The sequence below is a fragment of the Pseudophryne corroboree genome, chromosome 4, assembly GCF_028390025.1.
Source record: "Pseudophryne corroboree isolate aPseCor3 chromosome 4, aPseCor3.hap2, whole genome shotgun sequence".
NCBI lineage: Eukaryota > Metazoa > Chordata > Amphibia > Anura > Myobatrachidae > Pseudophryne > Pseudophryne corroboree.
Window position 1 is genome coordinate 750370218 of NC_086447.1, and position 27082 is coordinate 750397299.

Consider the following 27082-nt stretch of genomic DNA (forward strand, 5'->3'; position numbering starts at 1 on the left):
TCCTAGTCAGTCCATGCCGTAAAATTCCCCTGCCAGGATGGCATACCCTGTGAGGTCACATCAGTATGGGTGCCCCTTTAACGGGTGCGAGTGCAAGCACGCACTCACCCTGCCACCCAATCTCACAAAACGCAGTCGTGGATCCAGGGAGCTGCATGGGCGCACACACTGACTGCAAGCACACCAGCAAGCAAAAGTACTAGCATTACTAATGTGGGGCATATGTGTCAGGCGCATCACTGTGTGGAATTATGTGTATTATGGGCATTACTAATGTGGGGTTATATGTGTCAGGTGCATCACTGTGTGGAATTATGTGCATTATGGGCATTACTAATGTGGGGTTATGTGTCAGGTGCATCACTGTGTGGAATTATTGTTATTATGGGCATTACTAATGTGGGGTTATATGTGTCAGGTGCATCACTGTGTGGAATTATGTGTATTATGGGCATCACTGTGTGCCATTATGCAGGGTTGAACTGGCCAACAGGGTACCCCCCCCCCCCCACCCCCACCCCCACCCTCAGTGGTCCCCACTGCCTAAGTGTTTCTGGGTCAGATGCAGAACTAGCGGCAGTGCTAGGGGGCACCAGAGAAAATTTTGCCTAGGGCATCAAATTGGCTAGGGCCGGCTCTGCCGACACTGCCCTCATTACTGTCCTTTCAGACCAAACATTGAGAAGAAGAGGAAAAAGGGAGGTCATGACAGCAGGGACGCTGCTCTACATGTTGAACAGCACTGCACTGGCTGTTGTGTCCCTGTTTTAAGCAAGAAAAAAAGGCATTTGTTTCCCCCAGCACCCTGAATGATAACCGTAACCAGATATAAATTCCACATGATAATAGAATTCAGAGATCTTCGTTACACATATTTGCGCAAATGTGTGAATAAGCCCCAAAGCCGCATCAAGGCATCTCTGTATATTTGGGGTCCCTAGCGCTATATCTAGGTGCAGGGTGTGGCACCCCAAAACACCAGCATAAGCCAGAAAGCCCAACGTAGCATACCAGTGAAAAAACTATAGTGTTAATAAATTAGTATTTAGGAAGCTGAAGCTATAGAGAAAGTGATATACAATATGTCTAAGCTAAGAGCTACCTACCTTGGAGCAACCCCATAATGCTCCATGTGGTGCCTGTGGACTGGCTGAGCTGGATGGCCTTAGTGTGGCATACCTTTACATTCTATTAACACTTTTCACTTATTAATTTTTTAACACTATTTCTCTATTTTAATTGCATTTCATTTTTGTATCACCTTCTCTATAGCTTCGGCTTCCTAAATACTAATTTATTAACACTATAGTTTTTTCACTGGTATGCTATAGAGAAAGTGATATACAATATGTCTAAGCTAAGAGCTACCTACCTTGGAGCAACCCCATAATGCTCCATGTGGTGCCTCTGGACTGGCTGAGCTGGATGGCCTTAGTGTGGCATACCTTTACATTCTATTAACAATTTTCACTTATTAATTTTTTAACACTATTTCTCTATTTTAATTGCATTTCATTTTTGTATCACCTTCTCTATAGCTTCGGCTTCCTAAATACTAATTTATTAACACTATAGTTTTTTCACTGGTATGCTACGCTGGGCTTTCTGGCTTATGCTGGTGTTTTGGGGTGCCACACCCTGCACCTAGATATAGCGCTAGGGACCCCAAATATACAGAGACGCGTTGATGCGGCTTTGGGGCTTATTCACACATTTGCGCAAATATGTGTAACGAAGATCTCTGAATTCTATTATCATGTGGAATTTATATCTGGTTACTGTTATCATTCAGGGTGCTGGGGGAAACAAATGCCTTTTTTTCTTGCTTAGAAATACCCCTCCCTTTCGAGCACCTGAATGATATCACTAAGCTAATTGAGCATCTACCAATATATATGTGTGTCCCTGTTTTAGTCTGCAGCCATGAGAGCTGCAGCAGAGATGGACCCCCTGTCCATCACAGCAGAGCACCCTGGCAGAATGAGACACTGAAAAAAATTAACTCCACCATATTAAGCCCCACACAGTAATGCCCCTTGCACCATATTATGCCACACTCCGCAATGCCCGTGATACATTATGCTCTACAGTAAAGCTTCTAATTCCTTTTAAATTACCTGCTCATTGCCAAGGGTTTCATGTGCTGGGTGTCACGCTCGTTGCCAAGGGTTTTATGCGCTGGCTGTCATGCTCATTGCCAAGGGTTTCATGTGCTGGGTGTCATGCTCGTTGCCAGGGGTTTCATGCACTGGGTGTCTTGCTCATTGCCATGGGTTTCATGCTGTGGGATCTATGTGCGTTGCCAGGGGTTTAATGCTCTGTGATGGGTGTCATGCTCGTTACCAGGGGTAATACTCGTTGCCAGGGTTTATGCTAGTAGCCAGGAGTGTTTAATGCTAGTTGCCTGGGGTAATGCTCGTTGTCAGGGGTATGTACATCCAGCCTCTGGTCAAGCGACCAGCCCAAGCCAGCCAGTATGCCATCCAGCCAGTGTCAGCCAGCCCACTCCCTCGCTTTCCCTCCTCCCTGTAACAGATGCTACCGTTACAGTACTCCATTGTGGGGGCGGAGTTTCGTGAAATGATGTATTGCATCGTGACATCATAACGCAAACGCGTAATTTTGCTAAACTCCGCCTCCAGAGCAGAATACTATTGACTGGGAGGAAGGTGAGCAGTGACAGCAGTCGGTCCAGGGGAATAGTTACGCGGTGGGTGCCTCGTGCAGTTGCACGTTTCGCCCGCTGGTAAAATCGCCACTGTATATAACAAAATGTGGGAAGGGGCATCTTAGCATGGGCTTTCTCTGCGATCAATTTTGTCATGCCTCTTCCCACAAGGCATGAACCTTATGTTTCTTTTGGTGTGTGTGTGTGGGGGGGTGGGGGGGGGTACAGCGTTTTTCATTCTGGCACAGGGCACCAAAAAGTCTAGTTACGGCTCTGATTGCCAATGCCTTCCCCAACTAGTATCAACTCTTTTATTTTATTGAAATATTATTCCCTTATCAATCCAGTCTATTCCAAAGATCTGAACTCACAGATAGGAACTTGTCTGCATGTAATGACTTGCCCTAAGGTGATAACTCCATGCATGTCACCCTTCCAGTTAATGGGGAAAGTAATGTCAAAACGTTGAGTCTGTGAGAAAGCAAACAAGACGTGTAAAACAGTATATTTTTTCTACATTCACATCAGCTATTTCTTTAAACAAAGCACCATCTACTGATAACTCTGTAGGACAATGTACAATACACATCTTTGTGGATCGTATCATATAGCTATAGGATATCAGTATGGGCATTATAATGGGCCACCATAATGGCCAATGATAGGTCTAGAGTTAAAAAGTTCAAAAAAAGTTCAGATTTAGGAGGTGCAGTAAGGACTATATCAAGGTTACAGATACATGTTAGTTTTCTTTTGTGTTATAATAATTTGAAATAAGAGTTCTCTTAGAATGTTCTTGGTAAGACACTTTTATAGAAAGAGAAGCTTCTGCTCTTTGAATCTACCCAATTTGTTTTCTTATACCGTCTCCTTCAGTAAGGCTTGGGAAGCCACAGGCACTGGTTTTGTCTATTATATTGACCATAAATAATTTCAATTGGTCCTGGACCACCAACCCAGGGCACCGCTACAAGTGCCTAGAGGCAACCCAGTTTGGGAACCACTGACTTAGGGAATAGATGTTTGTATGAAGCTCATTTTACAATAAGCCCTCTGCTGTTCCAGGACTTTAGAGCTGTTTTCTTTTTTGGTCCAGCCATGTGCCGCGGCTCTCAGGGCTCTGCAGGTCAGTCATTGGTCACGTCCTAGGAAGCAGGTCAGAGATTCTGTACTGCAGATCACATCCAGCGCTGGTCCATCTTTTTGTTTTTAATTGATATTGGTTTTTAAGTAAAAATTAGATTAAAACTGTATTATTTTATCCCCGCTCTAGTTGCTTAAAATGTAATTAACATTTGTTTAGGTGGTCTCATAGCACTTGTATTTGTCTATTTTACTCTGAAACAAAGTTTGTGCCATTGGAACCCTTACCACAGCCCAAAGTTATCACATCCATCCTGAGGTGTCAGTAATCCATGTGGGCTCCATATAAATATTTTATGCAATTTGTGAAATTAGCACAATATAAGCTTACCATCTTCGTAGTGTTAGAGAATTAGTATCATTTTCTTTTCTTTTTTGGTCAGATAAAAAAAATTTGAAAATTATTTCAAAATGTAACTGGACCCTCTTTTGTTATTTCCCCTCAGCTCACTTTACAATTGTTATAAAGGAGAAAAGTGTCTAAAAGCAATTACAGAGTAAAACCATATTCCATACTGTGTAAGTTGCAGAATTAGGCAGCAAAATCTTTCTCTAATGGGCAAAACCATGTGCACTGCAGGTGGGGCAGATAATAAGAATTTACTTACCGATAATTCTATTTCTCGTAGTCCGTAGTGGATGCTGGGGACTCCGTCAGGACCATGGGGAATAGCGGCTCCGCAGGAGACAGGGCACAAAAGTAAAAGCTTTAGGATCAGGTGGTGTGCACTGGCTCCTCCCCCTATGACCCTCCTCCAAGCCTCAGTTAGGATACTGTGCCCGGACGAGCGTACACAATAAGGAAGGATTTTGAATCCCGGGTAAGACTCATACCAGCCACACCAATCACACTGTACAACCTGTGATCTGAACCCAGTTAACAGCATGATAACAGCGGAGCCTCTGAAAAGATGGCTCACAACAATAATAACCCGATTTTTGTAACAATAACTATGTACAAGTATTGCAGACAATCCGCACTTGGGATGGGCGCCCAGCATCCACTACGGACTACGAGAAATAGAATTATCGGTAAGTAAATTCTTATTTTCTCTGACGTCCTAAGTGCATGCTGGGGACTCCGTCAGGACCATGGGGATTATACCAAAGCTCCCAAACGGGCGGGAGAGTGCGGATGACTCTGCAGCACCGAGTGAGAGAACTCCAGGTCCTCCTCAGCCAGGGTGTGCCCCTGACCAAGTAGCAGCTCGGCAAAGTTGTAAAGCCGAGACCCCTCGGGCAGCCGCCCAAGATGAGCCCACCTTACTTGTGGAATGGGCATTTACATATTTTGGCTGTGGCAGGCCTGCCACAGAATGTGCAAGCTGAATTGTACTACACATCCAACTAGCAATCGTCTGCTTAGAAGCAAGAGCACCCAGTTTGTTGGGTGCATACAGGATAACAGCAAGTCAGTTTTCCTGACTCCAGCCGTCCTGGAAACCTATATTTTCAGGGCCCTGACAACATCTAGCAACTTGGAGTCCTCCAAGTTCCTAGTAGCCGCAGGTACCACAATAAGCTGGTTCAGGTGAAACGCTGACACCACCTTAGGGAGAAACTGGGGACGAGTCCGCAGCTCTGCCCTGTCCGAATGGACAATCAGATATGGGCTTTTGTGAGACAAAGCCGCCAATTCTGACACTCGCCTGGCCGAGGCCAGGGCCAACATCATGGTCACTTTCCATGTGAGATATTTCAAATCCACAGATTTGAGCGGTTTAAACCAATGTGATTTGAGGAATCCCAGAACTACGTTGAGATCCCACAGTGCCACTGGAGGCACAAAAGGGGGTTGTATATGCAGTACTCCCTTGACAAACTTCTGGACTTCAGGAACTGAAGCCAATTCTTTCTGGAAGAAAATCGACAGGGCCGAAATTTGAACCTTAATGGACCCCAATTTGAGGCCCATAGACACTCCTGTTTGCAGGAAATGCAGGAATCGACCGAGTTGAAATTTCTTCGTGGGGCCTTCCTGGCCTCACACCACGCAACATATTTTCGCCACATGTGGTGATAATGTTGTGCGGTCACCTCCTTCCTGGCTTTGACCAGGGTAGGAATGACCTCTTCCAGAATGCCTTTTTCCCTTAGGATCCGGCGTTCAACCGCCATGCCGTCAAACGCAGCCGCGGTAAGTCTTGGAACAGACATGGTACTTGCTGAAGCAAGTCCCTTCTTAGCGGCAGAGGCCATGAGTCCTCTGTGAGCATCTCTTGAAGTTCCGGGTACCAAGTCCTTCTTGGCCAATCCGGAGCCACGAGTATAGTTCTTACTCCTCTACGTCTTATAATTCTCAGTACCTTAGGTATGAGAAGCAGAGGAGGGAACACATACACCGACTGGTACACCCACGGTGTTACCAGAACGTCCACAGCTATTGCCTGAGGGTCTCTTGACCTGGCGCAATACCTGTCCAGTTTTTTGTTCAGGCGGGACGCCATCATGTCCACCTTTGGTCTTTCCCAACGGTTCACAATCATGTGGAAGACTTCCCGATGAAGTCCCCACTCTCCCGGGTGGAGGTCGTGCTGAGGAAGTCTGCTTCCCAGTTGTCCACTCCCGGAATGAACACTGCTGACAGTGCTATCACATGATTTTCCGCCCAGCGAAGAATCCTTGCAGTTTCTGCCATTGCCCTCCTGCTTCTTGTGCCGCCCTGCCCTACGTGGGCGACTGCCGTGATGTTGTCCCACTGGATCAATACCGGCTGACCTTGAAGCAGAGGTCTTGCTAAGCTTAGAGCATTGTAAATTGCTCTTAGCTCCAGTATATTTATGTGGAGAGAAGTCTCCAGACTTGATCACACTCCCTGGAAATGTTTTCCTTGTGTGACTGCTCCCCCGCCTTTCAGGCTGGCATCCGTGGTCACCAGGACCCAGTCCTGAATGCCGAATCTGTGGCCCTTTAGTAGATGAGCACTCTGCAGCCACCACAGAAGAGACACCCTTGTCCTTGGAGACAGGGTTATCCGCTGATGCATCTGAAGATGCGATCCGGACCATTTTTCCAGCAGATCCCACTGAAAAGTTCTTGCGTGAAATCTGCCGAATGGAATCGCTTCGTAAGAAGCCACCATTTTTCCCAGGACCCTTGTGCAATGATGCACTGACACTTTTCCTGGTTTTAGGAGGTTCCTGACTAGCTCGGATAACTCCCTGGCTTTCTCCTCCGGGAGAAACACCTTTTTCTGGACTGTGTCCAGAATCATCCCTAGGAACAGCAGACGTGTCGTCGGAGACAGCTGCGATTTTGGAATATTTAGAATCCACCCGTGCTGTCGTAGAACTACTTGAGATAGTGCTACTCCGACCTCCAACTGTTCTCTGGACCTTGCCCTTATCAGGAGATCGTCCAAGTAAGGGATAATTAAGACGCCTTTTCTTTGAAGAAGAATCATCATTTCGGCCATTACCTTAGTAAAGACCCGGGGTGCCGTGGACAATCCAAACGGCAGCGTCTGAAACTGATAGTGACAGTTTTGTACCACGAACCTGAGGTACCCTTGGTGAGAAGGGCAAATTGGGACATGGAGGTAAGCATCCTTGATGTCCAGGGACACCATATAGTCCCCTTCTTCCTGGTTCGCTATCACTGCTCTGAGTGACTCCATCTTGATTTGAACCTTTGTATGTAAGTGTTCAAATATTTCAGATTTAGAATAGGTCTCACCGAGCCGTCTGGCTTCAGTACCACAATATAGTGTGGAATAATACCCCTTTCCTTGTTGTAGGAGGGGTACTTTGATTATCACCTGCTGGGAATACAGCTTGTGAATTGTTTCCAATACTGCCTCCCTGTCGGAGGGAGACGTTGGTAAAGCAGACTTCAGGAACCTGCGAGGGGGAGACGTCTCGAATTTCCAATCTGTACCCCTAGGATACTACTTGTAGGATCCAGGGGTCCACTTGCGAGTGAGCCCACTGCGCGCTGAAACTCTTGAGACGACCCCCCACCGCACCTGAGTCCGCTTGTACGGCCCCAGCGTCATGCTGAGGACTTGGCAAAAGCGGTGGAGGGCTTCTGTTCCTGGGAATGGGCTGCCTGCTGCAGTCTTCTTCCCTTTCCTCTATCCCTGGGCAGATATGACTGGCCTTTTGCCTGCTTGCCCTTATGGGGACGAAAGGACTGAGGCTGAAAAGACGGTGTCTTTTTCTGCTGAGATGTGACTTGGGGTAAAAAAGGTGGATTTTCCAGCTGTTGCCGTGGCCACCAGGTCCGATGGACCGACCCCAAATAACTCCTCCCCTTTATACGGCAATACTTCCATGTGCCGTTTGGAATCTGCATCACCTGACCACTGTCGTGTCCATAAACATCTTCTGGCAGATATGGACATCGCACTTACTCTTGATGCCAGAGTGCAAATATCCCTCTGTGCATCTCGCATATATAGAAATGCATCCTTTAAATGCTCTATAGTCAATAAAATACTGTCCCTGTCAAGGGTATCAATATTTTCAGTCAGGGAATCCGACCAAGCCACCCCAGCGCTGCACATCCAGGCTGAGGCGATCGCTGGTCGCAGTATAACACCAGTATGTGTGTATATACTTTTTAGGATATTTTCCAGCCTCCTATCAGCTGGCTCCTTGAGGGCGGCCGTATCTGGAGACGGTAACGCCACTTGTTTTGATAAGCGTGTGAGCGCCTTATCCACCCTAAGGGGTGTTTCCCAACTCGCCCTAACTTCTGGCGGGAAAGGGTATAACGCCAATAATTTTCTATCGGGGGAAACCCACGCATCATCACACACTTCATTTAATTTATCTGATTCAGGAAAAACTACAGGTAGTTTTTTCACACCCCACATAATACCCTCTTTTGTGGTACTTGTAGTATCAGAAATATGTAACACCTCCTTCATTGCCCTTAACATGTAACGTGTGGCCCAAATGGAAAATACGTTTGTTTCTTCACCGTCGACACTGGAGTCAGTGTCCGTGTCTGTGTCTGTATCGACCGACTGAGGTAAATGGGCGTTTTAAAGCCCCTGACGGTGTTTGAGACGCCTGGACAGGTACTAATTGGTTTGCCGGCCGTCTCATGTCGTCAACCGACCTTGCAGCGTGTTGACATTATCACGTAATTCCCTAAATAAGCCATCCATTCCGGTGTCGACTCCCTAGAGAGTGACATCACCATTACAGGCAATTGCTCCGCCTCCTCACCAACATCGTCCTCATACATATCGACACACACGTACCGACACACAGCACACACACAGGGAATGCTCTGATAGAGGACAGGACCCCACTAGCCCTTTGGGGAGACAGAGGGAGAGTTTGCCAGCACACACCAAAACGCTATATTATACAGGGACAACCTTATATAAGTGTTTTCCCTTATAGCATCTTAATATATAATAATATCGCCAAATAAGTGCCCCCCCTCTCTGTTTTAACCCTGTTTCTGTAGTGCAGTGCAAGGGAGAGCCTGGGAGCCTTCCTAGCAGCGGAGCTGTGTAGGAAAATGGCGCTGTGTGCTGAGGAGAATAGGCCCCGCTCCCTTTTCGGCGGGCTTCTTCTCCCGTTTTTCTGACAACCTGGCAGGGGTTAAATACATCCATATAGCCCCAGGGGCTATATGTGTATTTTTAGCCAGCATAGGTACTTTCATTGCTGCCCAGGGCGCCCCCCCAAGCGCCCTGCACCCTCAGTGACCGTTGGTGTGAAGTGTGCTGAGAGCAATGGCGCACAGCTGCAGTGCTGTGCGCTACCTCATGAAGACTGAGAAGTCTTTAGCCGCCGATTTCTGGACCTCTTCTCTCTTCAGCATCTGCAAGGGGGTCGGCGGCGCGGCTCCGGTGACCCATCCAGGCTGTACCTGTGATCGTCCCTCTGGAGCTAGTGTCCAGTAGCCTAAGAAGCCAATCCATCCTGCACGCAGGTGAGTTCACTTCTTCTCCCCTAAGTCCCTCGTTGCAGTGAGCCTGTTGCCAGCAGGACTCACTGAAAATAAAAAACCTAACAAAACTTTTACTCTAAGCAGCTCTTTAGGAGAGCCACCTAGATTGCACCCTTCTCGGCCGGGCACAAAAACCTAACTGAGGCTTGGAGGAGGGTCATAGGGGGAGGAGCCAGTGCACACCACCTGATCCTAAAGCTTTTACTTTTGTGCCCTGTCTCCTGCGGAGCCGCTATTCCCCATGGTCCTGACGGAGTCCCCAGCATCCACTTAGGACGTCAGAGAAATATCATGTGCAGAGAGAGTTAGATTTGGGTGGGTTATCTTGTTTCTGTGCAGGGTAAATACTGCCTGCTTTATTTTTACACTGCAATTTAGATTTCAGTTTGAACACACCCCACCCAAATCTAACTCTCTCTGCACATGTTATATCTGGGTTCACTATGGTATGCCGGCAGACGGGCTCCCGGCGACCAGCATACCGGCCGCCGGCTTACCGATAGTGTGGCGAGCGCAAATGAGCCCCTTGCGGGCTCGGTGGCGCGCTACGCGCACCACGCTATTTTATTCTCCCTCCAGGGGGGTCGTGGACCCCCACGAGGGAGAACAATTGTCGGTATGCCGGCTGTCGGGATCCCGGCACCGGTATACTGTGCGCCGGGATCCCGTCAGTCGACATACTGAAGACCACCCGTTATATCTGCCTCACCTGTACTGCACATGGTTTATCCCATTAGAGTAAAATTTTGCTACTGCGATCAGGTCTGAATTAGGCCCTATGTGTCCTGTTAGTTGCTTTTCATTTTACCCTTGTATTCCTTATTGCCATCTTTTGCTAATCGCACAGTGTAACCTATGAAGTGCGCCAAACGTGGCTGCCTCACCTGGTATTCTCTTGTGTAGAATAAACAATGCATGGTTCTGAACTCTCCTAATATTTTTGTCTCCGCAAATATGCATAATTTCTTCACCTTTTGAGAGGATTTATTAATAAAAATAAAGACAACTTCAAGCAAAATGTTTAAAAAATAAATGTCTATTTTTATTTAAATAAAATGTAGCATATTTTTTTCTTGTTCCTCTTTTCTTCTTGTTCTTCTTGTTGTTCTTCTTCATCTTCTTCTGATTATTACTATTTTATAATTATTATTATTATTATTATTATTATTATTATTATTTACTCTGCATTAGAGAATATGGAATTTCGGACTAAGATTGGTCCAGTAATCTTACAAACTTGTCCTATAAGAGGAACAAGATGGTGGAAGCCTCATGACTCATGAAGAGTCATCCTTCAGCACTCAGGAGAGGAAAAACCCCCTTGTGGAGGAAACCTCTGGGGACCCATGGCTGAAGGACTGCCTGTCCCTCTAGGCATTAAGAGACTATGCAGAGTTTGCCCAGACCACCCTCCCACCCCACTAACCTTGCCTAACCCAGTCATCCCTTCTGTCGCCTAAAATCTGCTATTTTGACCTATTACCGGGCCAGTGAACAACGCACCTACAGTCGATGGTGAGAGAGTGAAAGAAGAGAGCAAGAGATGGATGGGGGTGGGGAGGGGGACAGTCATAACCACCATAGCGCTAGTCTCTGATGCTAACAGGGAGTTACAACTGTACATGTGTAGCCACACTCGTCGTGGCTACATCATACCGCGATTGTGCCTTGTTAGACGTACGTCTGGACGTCTAAGACGTTTGTGCGCCCATTTCGCATGAATAGGAGCAGCAAATGCTGCAGCTTGGCATGGCTAGACGTAGGCGCGCATAGCCGCTTCGAGGGTACACGCTTACCTCAGATGTAGCCATGATCAGCGTGGCTACATCTGTATATAGCAGTGATGGCTAACCTTGACACTCCATCTGTTGTTGAACTACACATCCCAGCATGCCCTGCATCAGTTTTAGCAAGGCCTAATAGCAAAACTGTAGCAGGGCATGCTGGGATGTGTAGTTCAACAACAGCTGGAGTGCCAAGGTTAGCCATCACTGGTATATACAGTAGTATTGGACAAACACAAAAGTAATGACTAAAGCACAAAATAATTCTCTTACACCTCTGCACATTAATAAAAATGGATCATCCTGCAATACTGGCACACCGGGATTTAGGCAGGCAGAGAGAGAGAGAGAGAGTAAAGGATTTGCTTTGCAACATTATAGGCTCACCAAACAACTCCAAGGAGATGTTATAGGTGCAGCCACACATAATGGATTTAATTCAGGACATTATAGACCCAGCTAAATAGCGCTCTTCAAATATCGCCAATGACCCATTTGCAGTTGCTTGTGGTTGTTAAGTAATGGCATTGTTTCAGTAGGTGTGAGATTTTTTTCTTCCAATACTATGGTATCCCTAAGGTCATAAGTCATATATTATAATAGCCATGATAAAAGTCTGCCGTCGCTTCGAACTAAAGCTGCCCTTATCTTTGTCCAGTCCATACTTGCCTACTTTTGAAAAAACATTTTAGGGAGATTGTGAAAGTAACACCTATCAGCGTGGACGTGTACTGCTACATCTGAGAGGTGTTTCATGAAAATGACTTACATCCAAATGTAAATGAGCCCCAAAGTTAGTATACAGTAAACACATATACTGCAAGTGGCCATGAAAAACCTTATTTAAAATGCATGTAGCCGTAGGGATCATTGTGCCTTATAACCAATACAGGGAAATGGCACTGATGATCCCATTTGAATGGATATATCTCTGATTTATTGTTCCCCCCCAAGAATGTAACAGCTACATAGTGGGGGTAAGGTACAATGAGGAAGATTGCTAGACTATTCAGTGAGTGAGGGAGATTGCTGCTATTTCAGGGAGTCTCCTGCAGAATGAGGGAGGGTAGGCAACTATGGTCCAGTCACTAACCTTCTGCCAGTGTGCTATGCAATCCCAGGCCTCTGGAGGCCTATGCAAGAGACAGCAACAGCATAGCCCTGATATAGGCAGTTGCCATTATGACATCACAGCATGACCTCACACACCCAACCAGACGGGCCAAGACTGGTTATTTCTTTAAGGTTCCTGTTGTCTTTTACATGACTGACCTGAGGGAAATGTGTTTCCCTCAGGTTGTGTATTTAAAACTATAATCAGATCAGAATATTATTTATTATTATTACAGGTTGAGTATCCCTTATCCAAAATGCTTGGGACCAGAGGTATTTTGGATATGGGATTTTTCCGTATTTTGGAATAATTGCATACCATAATGAGATATCATGGTGATGGGACCTAAATCTAAGCACAGAATGCATTTATGTTTCATATACACCTTATACACACAGCCTGAAGGTAATTTTAGCCAATATTTTTTATAACTTTGTGCATTAAACAAAGTGTGTCTACATTCACACAATTCATTTATGTTTCCTATACACCTTATACACACAGCCTGAAGGACATTTAATACAATATTTTTAATAACTTTGTGTATTAAACAAAGTTTGTGTACATTGAGCCATCAAAAAACAAAGGTTTCATTATCTCACTCTCAGTCAAAAAAGTCCGTATTTCGGAATATTCCGTATTTCGGAATGTTTGGATATGGGATACTCAACCTGTTTGCCCGTGGCTTTGCTCGTGTGGATGTCTGTTATTGCTCAGCGAAACTAATTTTACAAAGACAGTAGTATCATCTAATATTGTGATGTATATTTTATATTGTACACATTGATATGATTACCAAATTTTTTTGTAAACAATTCTTCAGGGACTAATACAAAAAGATGCTTGGAGCTACTAACATGTGAGCAAGCCACGTAAAGCTTCCCATGGGAGAAGCAGCTGGTCCCAAGATCTATCTATGATATCTGTGATTTCTCAAATTTTTACAAAAGTAGGTGAAAATGTTAATTTGTACCTACTTTTGAAGAATTTAAGTGATGATAAATATGCTCCCAGATCTCCTGATAAGTAGTGATGAGCGGGTTCGGTTCCTCGGAACCCGAACCCCCCCGAACTTCACCCATTCCGAGGCAGACTCGGATCTTCCCGCCTTGCTCGGTTAACCCGCGCGCGCCCGAACGTTATCATCCCGCTGTCGGATTCTCGCAAGATTCGTATTCTATATAAGGAGCCGAGCATCGCCACCATTTTCACTCGTGCATTGGAGATGATAGGGAGAGAACGTGCAGCGTTCTCTCAGGTACTGTGTTCAGTGTGCTGCAAATATCTGTGCTCAGTGTGCTGCAAATATCTGTGCTCAGTGTGCTTGCAAAGATCTGTGCTCAGTGTGCTGAAAATATCTACGTTCTCTGCCTGAAAAACGCTCCATATCTGTGCTGCATTGTAGTATATAGTAGGAGGACAGTGCAGAATTTTGCTGACCACCAGTAATCTATAGCAGTATGGTACAGTAGTACACTGCTCTATCTACCTCTGTGTCGTCAAGTATACTATCCATCCATACCTGTGCTGCATTTTAGTTGTGCGCAGTATATATAGTAGGAGGACAGTGCAGAATTTTGCTGACCACCAGTATATATATAGCAGTACGGTACAGCAGTCCACTGCTCTATCTACCTCTGTGTCGTCAAGTATACTATCCATCCATACCTGTGCTGCATTTTAGTTGTGCGCAGTATATTTAGTAGGAGGACAGTGCAGAATTTTGCTGACCACCAGTATATATATATAGCAGTACGGTACAGTAGTCCACTGCTCTACCTACCTCTGTGTCGTCAAGTATACTATCCATCCATACCTGTGCTGCATTTTAGGTGTGTGCAGTATTATATAGTAGGAGGACAGTGCAGAAATTTGCTGACCACCAGTATATATATAGCAGTACGGTACAGTAGTCCACTGCTCTACCTACCTCTGTGTCGTCAAGTATACTATCCATCCATACCTGTGCTGCATTTTAGTTGTGCGCAGTATTATATAGTAGGAGGACAGTGCAGAATTTTGCTGACCACCAGTATATATATAGCAGTATGGTACAGAAGTCCACTGCTCTACCTACCTCTGTGTCGTCAAGTATACTATCCATCCATACCTGTGCTGTATTTTAGTTGTGCGCAGTATTATATAGTAGGAGGACAGTGCAGAATTTTGCTGACCACCAGTATATATATATATATATATATATATATAGCAGTACGGTGCAGTAGTCCACTGCTCTACCTACCTCTGTGTCATCAAGTATACTATCCATCCATACCTGTGCTGCATTTTAGTTGTGCGCAGTATATATAGTAGGAGGACAGTGCAGAATTTTGCTGACCACCAGTATATATATAGCAGTACGGTACAGTAGTACACTGCTCTACCTACCTCTGTGTCGTCAAGTATACTATCCATCCATACCTGTGCTGCATTTTAGGTGTACGCAGTATTATATAGTAGGAGGACAGTGCAGAAATTTGCTGACCACCAGTATATATATAGCAGTACGGTACAGTAGTCCACTGCTCTACCTACCTCTGTGTCGTCAAGTATACTATCCATCCATACCTGTGCTGCATTTTAGTTGTGCGCAGTATTATATAGTAGGAGGACAGTGCAGAATTTTGCTGACCACCAGTATATATATAGCAGTATGGTACAGAAGTCCACTGCTCTACCTACCTCTGTGTCGTCAAGTATACTATCCATCCATACCTGTGCTGTATTTTAGTTGTGCGCAGTATTATATAGTAGGAGGACAGTGCAGAATTTTGCTGACCACCAGTATATATATATATATATATATATATATATATATAGCGCAGTACGGTGCAGTAGTCCACTGCTCTACCTACCTCTGTGTCATCAAGTATACTATCCATCCATACCTGTGCTGCATTTTAGTTGTGCGCAGTATATATAGTAGGAGGACAGTGCAGAATTTTTCTGACCACCAGTATATATATAGCAGTACGGTACAGTAGTCCACTGCTCTACCTACCTCTGTGTCGTCAAGTATACTATCCATCCATACCTGTGCTGCATTTTAGTTGTGCGCAGTATATATAGTAGAAGGACAGTGCAGAATTTTGCTGACCACCAGTATATATATAGCAGTACGGTACAGTAGTACACTGCTCTACCTACCTCTGTGTCGTCAAGTATACTATCCATCCATACCTGTGCTGCATTTTAGTTGTGCGCAGTATTATATAGTAGGAGGACAGTGCAGAATTTTGCTGACCACCAGTATATATATAGCAGTACGGTACAGTAGTCCACTGCTCTACCTACCTCTGTGTCGTCAAGTATACTATCCATCCATACCTGTGCTGCATTTTAGTTGTGCGCAGTATTATATAGTAGGAGGACAGTGCAGAATTTTTCTGACCACCAGTATATATATAGCAGTACGGTACAGTAGTCCACTGCTCTACCTACCTCTGTGTCGTCAAGTATACTATCCATCTATACCTGTGCTGCATTTCAGTTGTGCGCAGTATTATATAGTAGGAGGACAGTGCAGAATTTTGCTGACCACCAGTATATATATATAGCAGTACGGTACAGTAGTCCATTGCTCTACCTCTGTGTCGTCAAGTATACTACAAAAGTTCAGTAAAATGACCCAAAAATCAAAATTAAAAGCATCTGATGAGAAGCGTAAACTTGCCAATATGTCATTTACGACACGGAGTGGCAAGGAACGGCTGAGGCCCTGGCCTATGTTCATGGCTAGTGGTTCAGATTCACATGAGGATGGAAGCACTCATCCTCTCACTAAAAAACTGCAGTGCCACTCCTAGGTGGGCCAGGTGTTTGTGTCGGCCACTTGGGTCGCTTAGCTTAGCCATCCAGCGACCTTGGTGCACCTCTTTTTTTCTTTGCATCATGTGCTGTTTGGGGACTATTTTTTAAATCGGCCATCCTGCCTGACACTGCAGTGCCACTCCTAGATGGGCCAGGTGTTTGTGTCAGCTACTTGGGTCGCTTAGCTTAGCCATCCAGCGACCTTGGTGCACCTCTTTTTTTCTTTGCATCATGTGCTGTTTGGGGACTATTTTTTAAATCGGCCATCCTGTCTGACACTGCAGTGCCACTCCTAGATGGGCCAGGTGTTTGTGTCGGCCACTTGGGTCGCTTAGCTTAGTCGTCCAGCGACCTCGGTGCAAATTTTAGGACTAAAAATAATATTGGCCCTCATTCCGAGTTGTTCGCTCGTTCTTTTTCATCGCATCGCAGTGAAAATCCGCTTAGTACGCATGCGCAAAGTTCGCACTGCGACTGCGCCAAGTAACTTTACTATGAAGAAAGTATTTTTACTCACGGCTTTTTCTTCGCTCCGGCGATCGTAATGTGATTGACAGGAAATGGGTGTTACTGGGCGGAAACACGGCGTTTCAGGGGCGTGTGGCTGAAAACGCTACCGTTTCCAGAAAAAACGCAGGAGTGGCCGGAGAAACGGTGGGAGTGCCTGGGCGAACGCTGGGTGTGTTTGTGACGTCAACCAGGAACGACAAGCACTGAACTGATCGCACAGGCAGAGTAAGTCTGGAGCTACTCTGAAACTGCTAAGTAGTTAGTAATCGCAATATTGCGAATACATCGGTCGCAATTTTAAGAAGCTAAGATTCACTCCCAGTAGGCGGCGGCTTAGCGTGTGTAACTCTGCTAAAATCGCCTTGCGACCGATCAACTCGGAATGAGGGCCATTGTGAGGTGTTCAGAATAGACTGGAAATTAGTGGAAATTATGGTTATTGAGGTTAATAATACTATGGGATCAAAATGACCCCCAAATTCTATGATTTAAGCATTTTCAAGGGTTTTTTGTAAAAAAAAAAACCGAATCCAAAACACACCCGAATCCGACAAAAAAATTTCAGGGAGGTTTTGCCAAAACGCGTCCGAATCCAAAACACGGCCGCGGAACCGAATCCAAAACCAAAACACAAAACCCGAAAAATTTCCGGTGCACATCACTACTGATAAGTGGTACCTGTAATGAATAAGTTTAACATGACTAACAAGTGATTAGCATAAGAGCGCTGTAGGGCAGTTTTTAGTATCTTCAGACCAGAAATATTCGACTGTAGATCAGAATAATCAGTGGAATTGGGCGCTGACAGTAAAATTATGGAGTGCAATCCTTGCCCCAGAGACGTCACTTGTATCAAGAGCAGCATACTTGGGAAACTACTTACCCTATCCATCAATTGACGAGAATCTCTCTTGAGAAAAAGGTGGTAGAGCAAATAATTGATATTGTGCTACATAAAGTAGTATAAAAAATAATATGTAAAATCACTGCACAGCTGCTTTTTCCTTAGAGTGAAAGTAAATACATATAGCTATGGTTCCCTAGAGGTTTCTTACACAATAAGTTTTTCCTTAAGATGTAAAGGTTGACTCAAAGGGGCTAATTCAAACCTGATAGCTACTGTGCATTTTTTCGCACAGCGGGTGATCAGGTCTGAACTGCGCATGCCGTGAAGTGCGCATGTGCATGCCAGAGATGCAATCGGCATCTCAGCCCAGCGATCGCCTCTTCCTGATTGATAGGTAGAGGTGTTTGCTGGGTGGGTCTGCGGCATTCGGCCACCGTTTTGGGGGGCACAGTCCAGGCAACACAGGCGTGCCCAGACGGTGCGAGGGGAAGGCTGCGACGGCTGCATGACGTCACATGCAGCCGCTGCGCAGGTAGGGACTTACTCGCCGGGTGCGCTAGCATCGCCGCCATGCCATGCAATCGCACCCGTGCAGCGGGGGGAGGGCCAGACATATGGAGCGGACTAGTCCTGTGCTGCCCCCCGCATGTCAGGGTGGCTGATCGTAGCCGTGCAAACTTTTGCACGGCTACGATCAAGTCTGAATTAGGCCCTAAATGACTCCATAGCCTATAACCAGTTTTTATGGGCCTAATGTTTAAGAAGCTTCTGGTAACTTAAGGTTCATCATACCAATTCTGCTGTGCAGTGTCAAGATCTAAATACACAAAATGCTATATCATTCAATATTAAACAATGATGTCTTAAAAAAAAATTCAATGTTGAATTTATGTGTTGAACACGTATTTCTACTGGTGAAGAGAATGGTGAAATTAATAAGTGTGAATTGGCAATACAGTAATTATAATAAAAATGATAGTAGAACAAATGTATTTGAATGTGTGCAACTTGGGTTTAAAAGTAAATTAGGAATGACAGACTACAAAAAACAATTATGATGGAAAAATTTTGAAATCTTAGAGGTTGATGCATGTGAAACTGTAGACACATTGTTGTTGAAAATACCTAAAAATACTCTTAAAAATATAATATAGTCCTTCTGCTAGATTAGATTTAGGCAGAGAGTGCGTGGGGAGACTTTACATTTCAACTAATAAATTAAAGAACAATAAATTACTATTCTTAGTCAAAAGGTCGACATGAGTTTTTCAATTTTTTTTCCACTTTTTGGACTTTTTCATACTTTACGATCCACGTGGACTACAATTGGGAATGGTAACCTGTGCCGAGCGCAGTGGTAGTGGAGCGAGGCATCTTGCCCGAGCGAGCCATACGATGGGACACGGTGCACTAATTGGGGTTCCCCGTCACCAAAAACAATAAAACGACACCAAAAAAAGTCCAAAAACTCATGTCGACCCTTTCACCTGTCAACCTAGTACATGTCGACCTAGTGCATGACCTAGTGCATGTCGAACTAATGCCCATGTCGACCCTCAGTAGTCGATCTGATGACTGTCGACCTAAGTTGTGTCGACCCAATGACCCGTACCCCTCACATGGCTGCTGCATATGACTGTTTCCGACACAAAAATCTGCTACTGCTCCTGGCTGCTCAGTCAGCACTGTGCCTCACACACTGGGGGATATTCAGTTGTTTCAAAAGTCGGTTAGGAGTCTGTTTTTTCCTGTCTATTAGATAGAAAAAAACAGACACCCAACTGACTTGTCAAACAATTGAATTTCCCCCACTGACTGTTCACTGACACTCTCCCCACTGCACAATGGCTCCTCAGTACTGTGTGGGAGCTGGAAAGTGCTGGTGCCAGTGGCGGATTTAGGGGGGGGGCACCAAGGCACGTGCCCCCCCTGTCATTTTTAGTGCAGACTGACATGCGGACGCGTCCGCATGTCAGTCTGCGGTCTCGTTTCGTCCACTGCTGTTAGGAGGGACACGGAGGGCACAGTGCGCGCCTCTCCTGTGTCCCTCCTGGGTCTCCGGCGGCCGCGGGTCTCATAAAGGAAGTGCCGTTCGTGAGCACTTCCTTTATTACAGTGACCCGCGGCCGCCGGAGACACAGGAGGGACACAGGAGAGGCGTGCACTGTGCCCTCCGTGTCCCTCCTAACAGCAGGGGAGCGGGGGGAGCAGCGGCGGCGGCGGCGGAGGAAGGGGGGGACGGGGGACGCAAGCACTGGGGGGGAATATCTGGCACTGGGGGCATATTTGGCAGGGAGGGGGGGGGGAATATCTGGCACTGGGGACATATATGGCACTGGGGGGAATATCTGGCACTGGGGGCATATCTGGCACTGGGGGGGTATCTGGCACTGGGGGCATATGTGGCACTGGGGGGGGGATATCTGGCACTGGGGGGAATATCTGGCACTGGGGGGATATCTGGCACTGGGGCATTGTCTGGCACTGGGGACATATGTGGCACTGGGGGGGGAATATCTGGCACTGGGGGGGGGAATATCTGGCACTGGGGGCATATGTGGCACTGTCGGGGAATATCTGGCACTGGGGGTATATGTGTACCTGGCACATGGGGGGGGGGCTATATTTGGCACTGGGGGCATGTGAGTACCTGGCACCGTGGGGGAATATCTGGCACTGGGGACATATGTGGCACTGGGAGCACAGCCCTAGCAACAAGGACTACCTCCTAGCAACGAGCATGACACCCAGTGCATGAAACCCCTGGCAACGAGCATGACACCCAGTGCATGAAACCCCTGGCAACGAGCATGACACCCAGTGCATGAAACCCCTGGCAACGAGCATGACACCCTGAGCATGAAAACCCATGGCACCGTGCATGGAACCAAGAGCATGAAACCCCTGGCAACGAGCATGACACCCAGTGCATGAAACCCCTGACAACGAGCAGGTATTTGAAAAGTAATTAGAAGCCTTACTGTAGGACTTAATGTGTAATGGGCATTACGGTGTGTGGCATAATGTATCACGGACATTGCGGTGTGTGTCATAATGTGTCACAGGCATTACGGTGTATGGTATACTATATCGCTGGCATTGTGATATGTGGTATAATGTCTCAGGGTCATTGCAGTGTGTGGCATAATGTATCACGGACATTGCGGTGTGTGTCATAATGTGTCAGGCATTACGGTGTGTGGTATACTATATCACGGGCATTGTGGTATGTGGTATGTCTCAGGGTCATTGCAGTGTGGCATAACATATAACGGGCATTGCGGTGTGTGGCATAGGGTATAACGGGCATTGCGGTATGTGTCACAGGCATTACGGTGTATGGTATACTATATCACGGGCATTGTGGTATAATGTCTCAAGGTCATTGCAGTGTGTGGCATAATGTGTCACAGGCATTGTATGTGCTATAATGTATCGGGCATTGCAGTGTGTGGTATAATGTATCACGGACATTGCAGTGTGTGTCATACTGTGTCACAGACATTGTATGTGCTATAATGTATCAGGGGCATTGCAGTGTGTAGCATAATGTATAACGGGCATTGCGATTCCTGTCATAATGTGTCACAGGCATTACGGTGTGTGGCATAATGTGTCGGGGGCATTACAGTGTGTGCATATTGTGTCATGTGCATTATTGTGTGTGGAATAATGTCTAAGGGCCATTGCAGTATGTGGAATAATGTATACTGGGCATTACTATAAGGAGGAAAAATGACAAATAATGTAAGGGGCATGAATCAGGATTATTTTTCTTTCCTGTGGTGGCCAACGTCTGGGCGTGCAGGTTGCAAAACTGGGGTATAAGGTAGTCTTTTCCTGCAATACCACGCCCATTCAAACGAAGCCACGCCCATTCCAACGAAGCCACGTCCCTTATGGTGCCCCCCCTGTAATTTTTTTCTGGATCCGCCCCTGGCTGGTGCTAACTGTGAATGCTGACTAAGAGCCAGGAGCTACGCATCACTAATAAAATCATTACAGAGGGTGCCTAGACATTGTGGCGCTCTGAACTGCAGAAACCATTGAACCACAACATTTGGATGCATAAGATGAAAAAACCTAGTAAAAATGTTATATAACCAACCATTAACATGCAACACCTGAGAGAAATACATTGCTACACAAGTTAGCAAAGATCCCCTATACATGTATAAAACTTATCAACGTCTAGATTTTGCAGATGAAAACTGGGAGATCGTTTTTCACAGGGATTATAAAAGCGTTTGGGGAAGGAATAAAAAGTTCCTCTGTAGGTAAACCTAAAGGTGCATACACACGGAGCGATATAACTGAGCGATTTTGACTATATAGTCAAAATCGCTCAGAAAGTTAGTGCAGATCGCTCCGTGTGTACACAGCCAGCGATAGCGATGCGCGTCCCCGCTAGGTCGCTATCGCTGGGAAAAATAGTCAGTGCAGGCAAGTCAATTTTGGCTATGTCGCTGCAAAAGTTAGTCAAAATCGCTAACACTTTAAGAGGCCAGCGATTTTTCCCAGCGATAGCGATGTGCGGGCGGCGGCGGGTTGCGGTGGCGGTGTGGGCGGCGGCGGGTTGCGGCGGCGGTGTGGGCGGCGGTGGGTGGCGGTGTGGGCGGCGGCGGTGCGGGCGGCGGCGGGTTGCGGCAGCGGTGCGGGCGGGGGAAATTTACCTTTCTATTGCAGAGTTTGGCAGCGGAGCGGTACCAGTTTCAAAAATGGCGCCTCAGCGTCATTTTTGAAATTCAAGATGGCCGCCGCGAGCCAATCACGGCTCGCCGCGTCATCGCCCCGCCCCCTCCCGCTGACTTATATAAGTCAGCGCGAGGCAGCGGCTGTCAGTCCGACGGCGGAGGAGGAGCGGAGAAGAGCTCCTGAAGACGCCGTGGAAGTCCTGGATGGGCGGCGGCTATGCAAAAGAGCTTAGCAGCCGCCGCCCACCAGGTGAAGATGCTGGAAGTCCTGGGAAGGCGGCGGCCATGCAAAAGAGCTTAAAGGCCGCCGCCTCCCAGGTGAAGACGTCGTGGAAGTCCTGGATGGGCGGCGGCTATGCAAAAGAGCTTAGCAGCCGCCGCCCACCAGGTGAAGACGCCGGAGCAAGACCCCAGAAGCCCTGGGGAGGTGGCGCCCCCCCAGGTGAAGACGCCGGAAGCCCTGGGAAGGCGGCGGCCATGCAAAAGAGCTTAAAGGCCGCCGCCCCCAGGTGAAGACCCAGTTTAATAAAGGATTTTTAAAAGAATGTGTTGTGTTTTTTTTTTATATTTTCTTTACAGGTGGACTACAGGTGCCAGCGGGCCCTTTATGTCCGGGCATGCTGGCACTTGTGGTTCTCCAAGTGCCAACATGCTGGGGCAGGCTTGCTGGGACCTGTAGGCCTCCTGTAAAGAACAATATTACTATTGAAAGGCTATCAGCCTCCCATCCACCGGGCCACGGATGGGGGGGACAGCCTCGGGCTTCACCCCTGGCCCTTGGGTGGCTGGAGGGGGGGACTCCTTGATTTAAGGGGTCCTCACTCCTCCAGTGTACCCCGGCCAGGGGTGACTAGTTGGGGGGGTAATGGCACGGCCGCAGGGACCAATATTAAAGTGTCCCCCGGCTGTGGCATTATCTCCCTGGCTAGTGGAGCCCGGTGCTGGTTTGGAAAATACGGGGGACCCCTATGTCTTTTGTCCCCCGTATTTTTTAAACCAGGACCGGACGCAGAGCCCGGTGCTGGTTGTCTAAATATGGGGGAACCCTACAAATTTTTTCCTCTGTATTTTAACAACCAGGACTGGCTCAAAGAGCCCGAGGCTGGTTTTACATAGGAGGGGGGACCCCACGCAAATTTTTTTTTTTAACTTTCAGCTATTTAAATACCAGCCACCCAGTAAAATCGTCCTATATATGACACTCATCCCCTTATTTAAATGAGATAGTCAAAATCTCCCATAGCCAAAATCTCCCATAGCCAAAATCTCTTGCATAGTTAGACAAAATCTCTGGTAAAGTTAGTCAAAATCTCCTGCTGCCAGTTCAAGGGAAAAGTTAGTCAAAATCTCTCATAGCCAAAATCTCTCCGTGTGTATGCACCTTAAGGCTGTTAAAGAAAAAATCAGTTCCACTTAGGTTTTCAATCACATTTGAATCCCATAGGAGGTTATGTGAAAAAGCTAAAGGTGCATTCACACTGGGCCCAGCGTGTATGCACAGTGAACATCAGTGGCAGGAAAATAGCTCAGAGCATACACATTGAGTGATTTTCCCTGTGCCCAGTGATGTTCATGGGGGGGTGAACCACTTTCCACAGTAGGAGACCATGGCCGCAACTAGGGGGGGCTAAGGGGGCCCGTGACCCGGTCGCCAGATGTTAGGGGGCACTGACAGGGCCATCCAGCAAGGGTTTGTTGCTGCTATGTGGCTCAGGCAGTCACAGAGACCTGCCGTTCCAACTGCACCTTCCCCGCTCCCATTACACCATATCCTAAGCCCTCAGACAGAACACAGGGAGGAGAGAGAGAACCTTCCTCAAGCGCCACAGGAAGAGGGGGTTCCTATCAATTAGCGCTGCCACGGCGCTGGATGAGTACTCACAGAGGTGTGGATGCACTGATTATATATGGCTGGGGAGACAGAAGGACATGCTACAGCGGGAAAGATTATTATGGAGTCAATGTTTTAGGAATAAAATTCATTACACTACACTGGCCTTTTTGCGCTCTCTCTCTCTTTTTGTTTTTTATTCCATTATTGTGTGATAGGGGTTGGCTATCCCCTTTTATTGAGAGGGCAACATTAAGTCTGAGATCCAAAACTTCAGGATTATTTGAGACGCCTCTCTCCATTCTATTTTCGCTAGTGAAAAGTGAGAGTGATTGTAGACTTAAGAGACAGCCAGGATAAGTCTAGGGGGTCTGGGCTACTACTTAATGACAGGGAGGTGAGTGCTGGGGTCTGGCGCCATCTCTTCCATTGAGCTTTTTTGCAGAGACCAAATGCTAGCCCCTATGCTAGCAACCCTGATACAAAATGGGGTGAGGGGGGCGCCAAATTCCTGCCTTTGCCCAAGTGACAAAAATCCTAGTTTTGGCCCTGAGGAGACTGTGGAAAGTGCTTCACTCGTCTGTTCAAACAGCCCAACGAAGGAGGCGGCCAGCGATGACGCGGGATCGTGCATCAGTGCTCACCGCCCGGCCATACACACTGGCCGAGTTTGTGCTCAAAGTAGCTCAAAATGCCAAAAGTGAGCTACTTTGAGCTCAAAATCGCTAGTGTGTATGGGACTTTAGAAACATTTACAAACTCTTTATCCCATTTCACACCCAGATAATTTCTCTAAATCTAAGGAAATGGCAATATCTTGGCTAAGAGAAAGAACATGAAAACTGAAAATGAAGGTAATTCAGGATTTCAGAAAACTGTCTAATATGTAAATTTATATTAGAACCAATTCCTACTGCTTTAACAGCACCATGTTTCTGAGGAAGTCACCAGAAATATGGCAGCAGAGTCATGTTTCAGAAGTTATTACCAGAAATATGTTGCATGAGTAAGAGTTAAAAAAGACTGGCACTGTACGCATGTGCTGGCACAGAGCCGGCCCTAACCAATTTGATGCCCTAGGCAACATTTTGGCTGGTGCCCCCTAGCACCACCGCTAGTTCCGCCTCTTACCTGCACCCGTTTCCCAGCGCCATCACCCATAGCTGTCCTCATTTTGGTGCTCTTACCTCGTATAGTTTAAATAGGAACAGTGCGCACATTCGGCGCACAGCCCAAAAGGGGCGAGTTCTTGCTGGGAAGCGGCTCAGTAGCACAACTATATTCACATTGTATCATGCACTTGTGTCCCTTATTCATGTTATATCACACAGTAGTACCACTTTACCTTATATACGTTACTCCTCACAATAGTGCCCCTTATTCACATTATATCACACTGAATTGCTCCTTATTCACATTACACCACACCATATTGCTCTTTATTCGCATTAAACCACACAGTAGTGCCCTTTCTATACATTACACCACACAGTAGAGCACCTTATACACATAATGCCACACATTAGTAATACCTTTATACACATACCACACAGTAATGCCCCTGACACATATGACACACATTATTAATGTCCTTATAAACATAATGCCCCTTACACATATCCCACACATTATTAATGCCCTTATACACATATTGACACACATAGGGGGAAATTCAAATGTTTGAAAAGTCAGTTGGGTGTCTATTTTTTCCTTTCTAATAGACAGGAAAAAACACCCAACCGACTTTTTAAACATTTGAATTCCCCCCATTATGTCCCTTTCACATATGCTGCACATTATTTATGCATTTATACACGACACACATAATGCCCTTTACACATATGGTGAACACTATTGCACAACCAACCCACCTATATACAGCACTCACACAGACGCTAACACTGTGACCTCTGCCTCAGCTTAAATACAGATGTGTCCTCATACATCTTGCCTCAATATGCCAAGCAGGAGATGCCTGGCGTGAGTCAGCTGGCAGCTCTAGGCTAGCTCTGCTAACGTCGGGCACCTTTTTTGCCAAAAGTGCATCTTATTTGCATTGCTATGGACTAGGATGCACAAGCAGCTGCTGCTGATTAAAATGATATGCAGCATGCTTATATTCTGTGTGCAACTGTGGCTGTATCTGCATAATGTAATTATACGTTACAGTGATTTCCAGGAATACACTGTAACGTAGCATTTCATATGCAGATACATCCGCAGTCTCACCCTATCATTTTAATCAGCATAAGCTGATTGTGCCCCTAGGCATTCCAAATGCCCTAGGCATTTGCCTAGTTTGCCTATGCCTAGGGTCATCTCTGTGCTGGCACCATGCTTTAAGGGCGAAAAGGGGAGGGCACATTAATTTACACACAGGCCCCCTCAAATCTTAATATGCCCCTGGTGCTACCAGAAATATGCTCATTTATAACACAGGTGCAGACTAAACATCAGTATGGGCCTAATTCAGACCTGATCGTAGCAGCAAACTTGTTCTCTAATGGGTAAAACCATGTGCACTGCAGGGGGGGCAGATATAACATGTGCAGAAAGAGTTAGATTTGGGTGGGTTATATTGTTTCTGTGCAGGGTAAATACTGGCTGCTTTATTTTTACACTGAAATTTAGATTTCGGTTTACATACACCCCACCCAAATCTAACTCTCTCTGCACATGTTAAATCTGCCCCACCTGCAGTGCACATAGTTTTGCCCATTAGAGAACAAATTTGCCCCCCCCCCCCCTGCAAAAATGCGAGTGCATCGCTA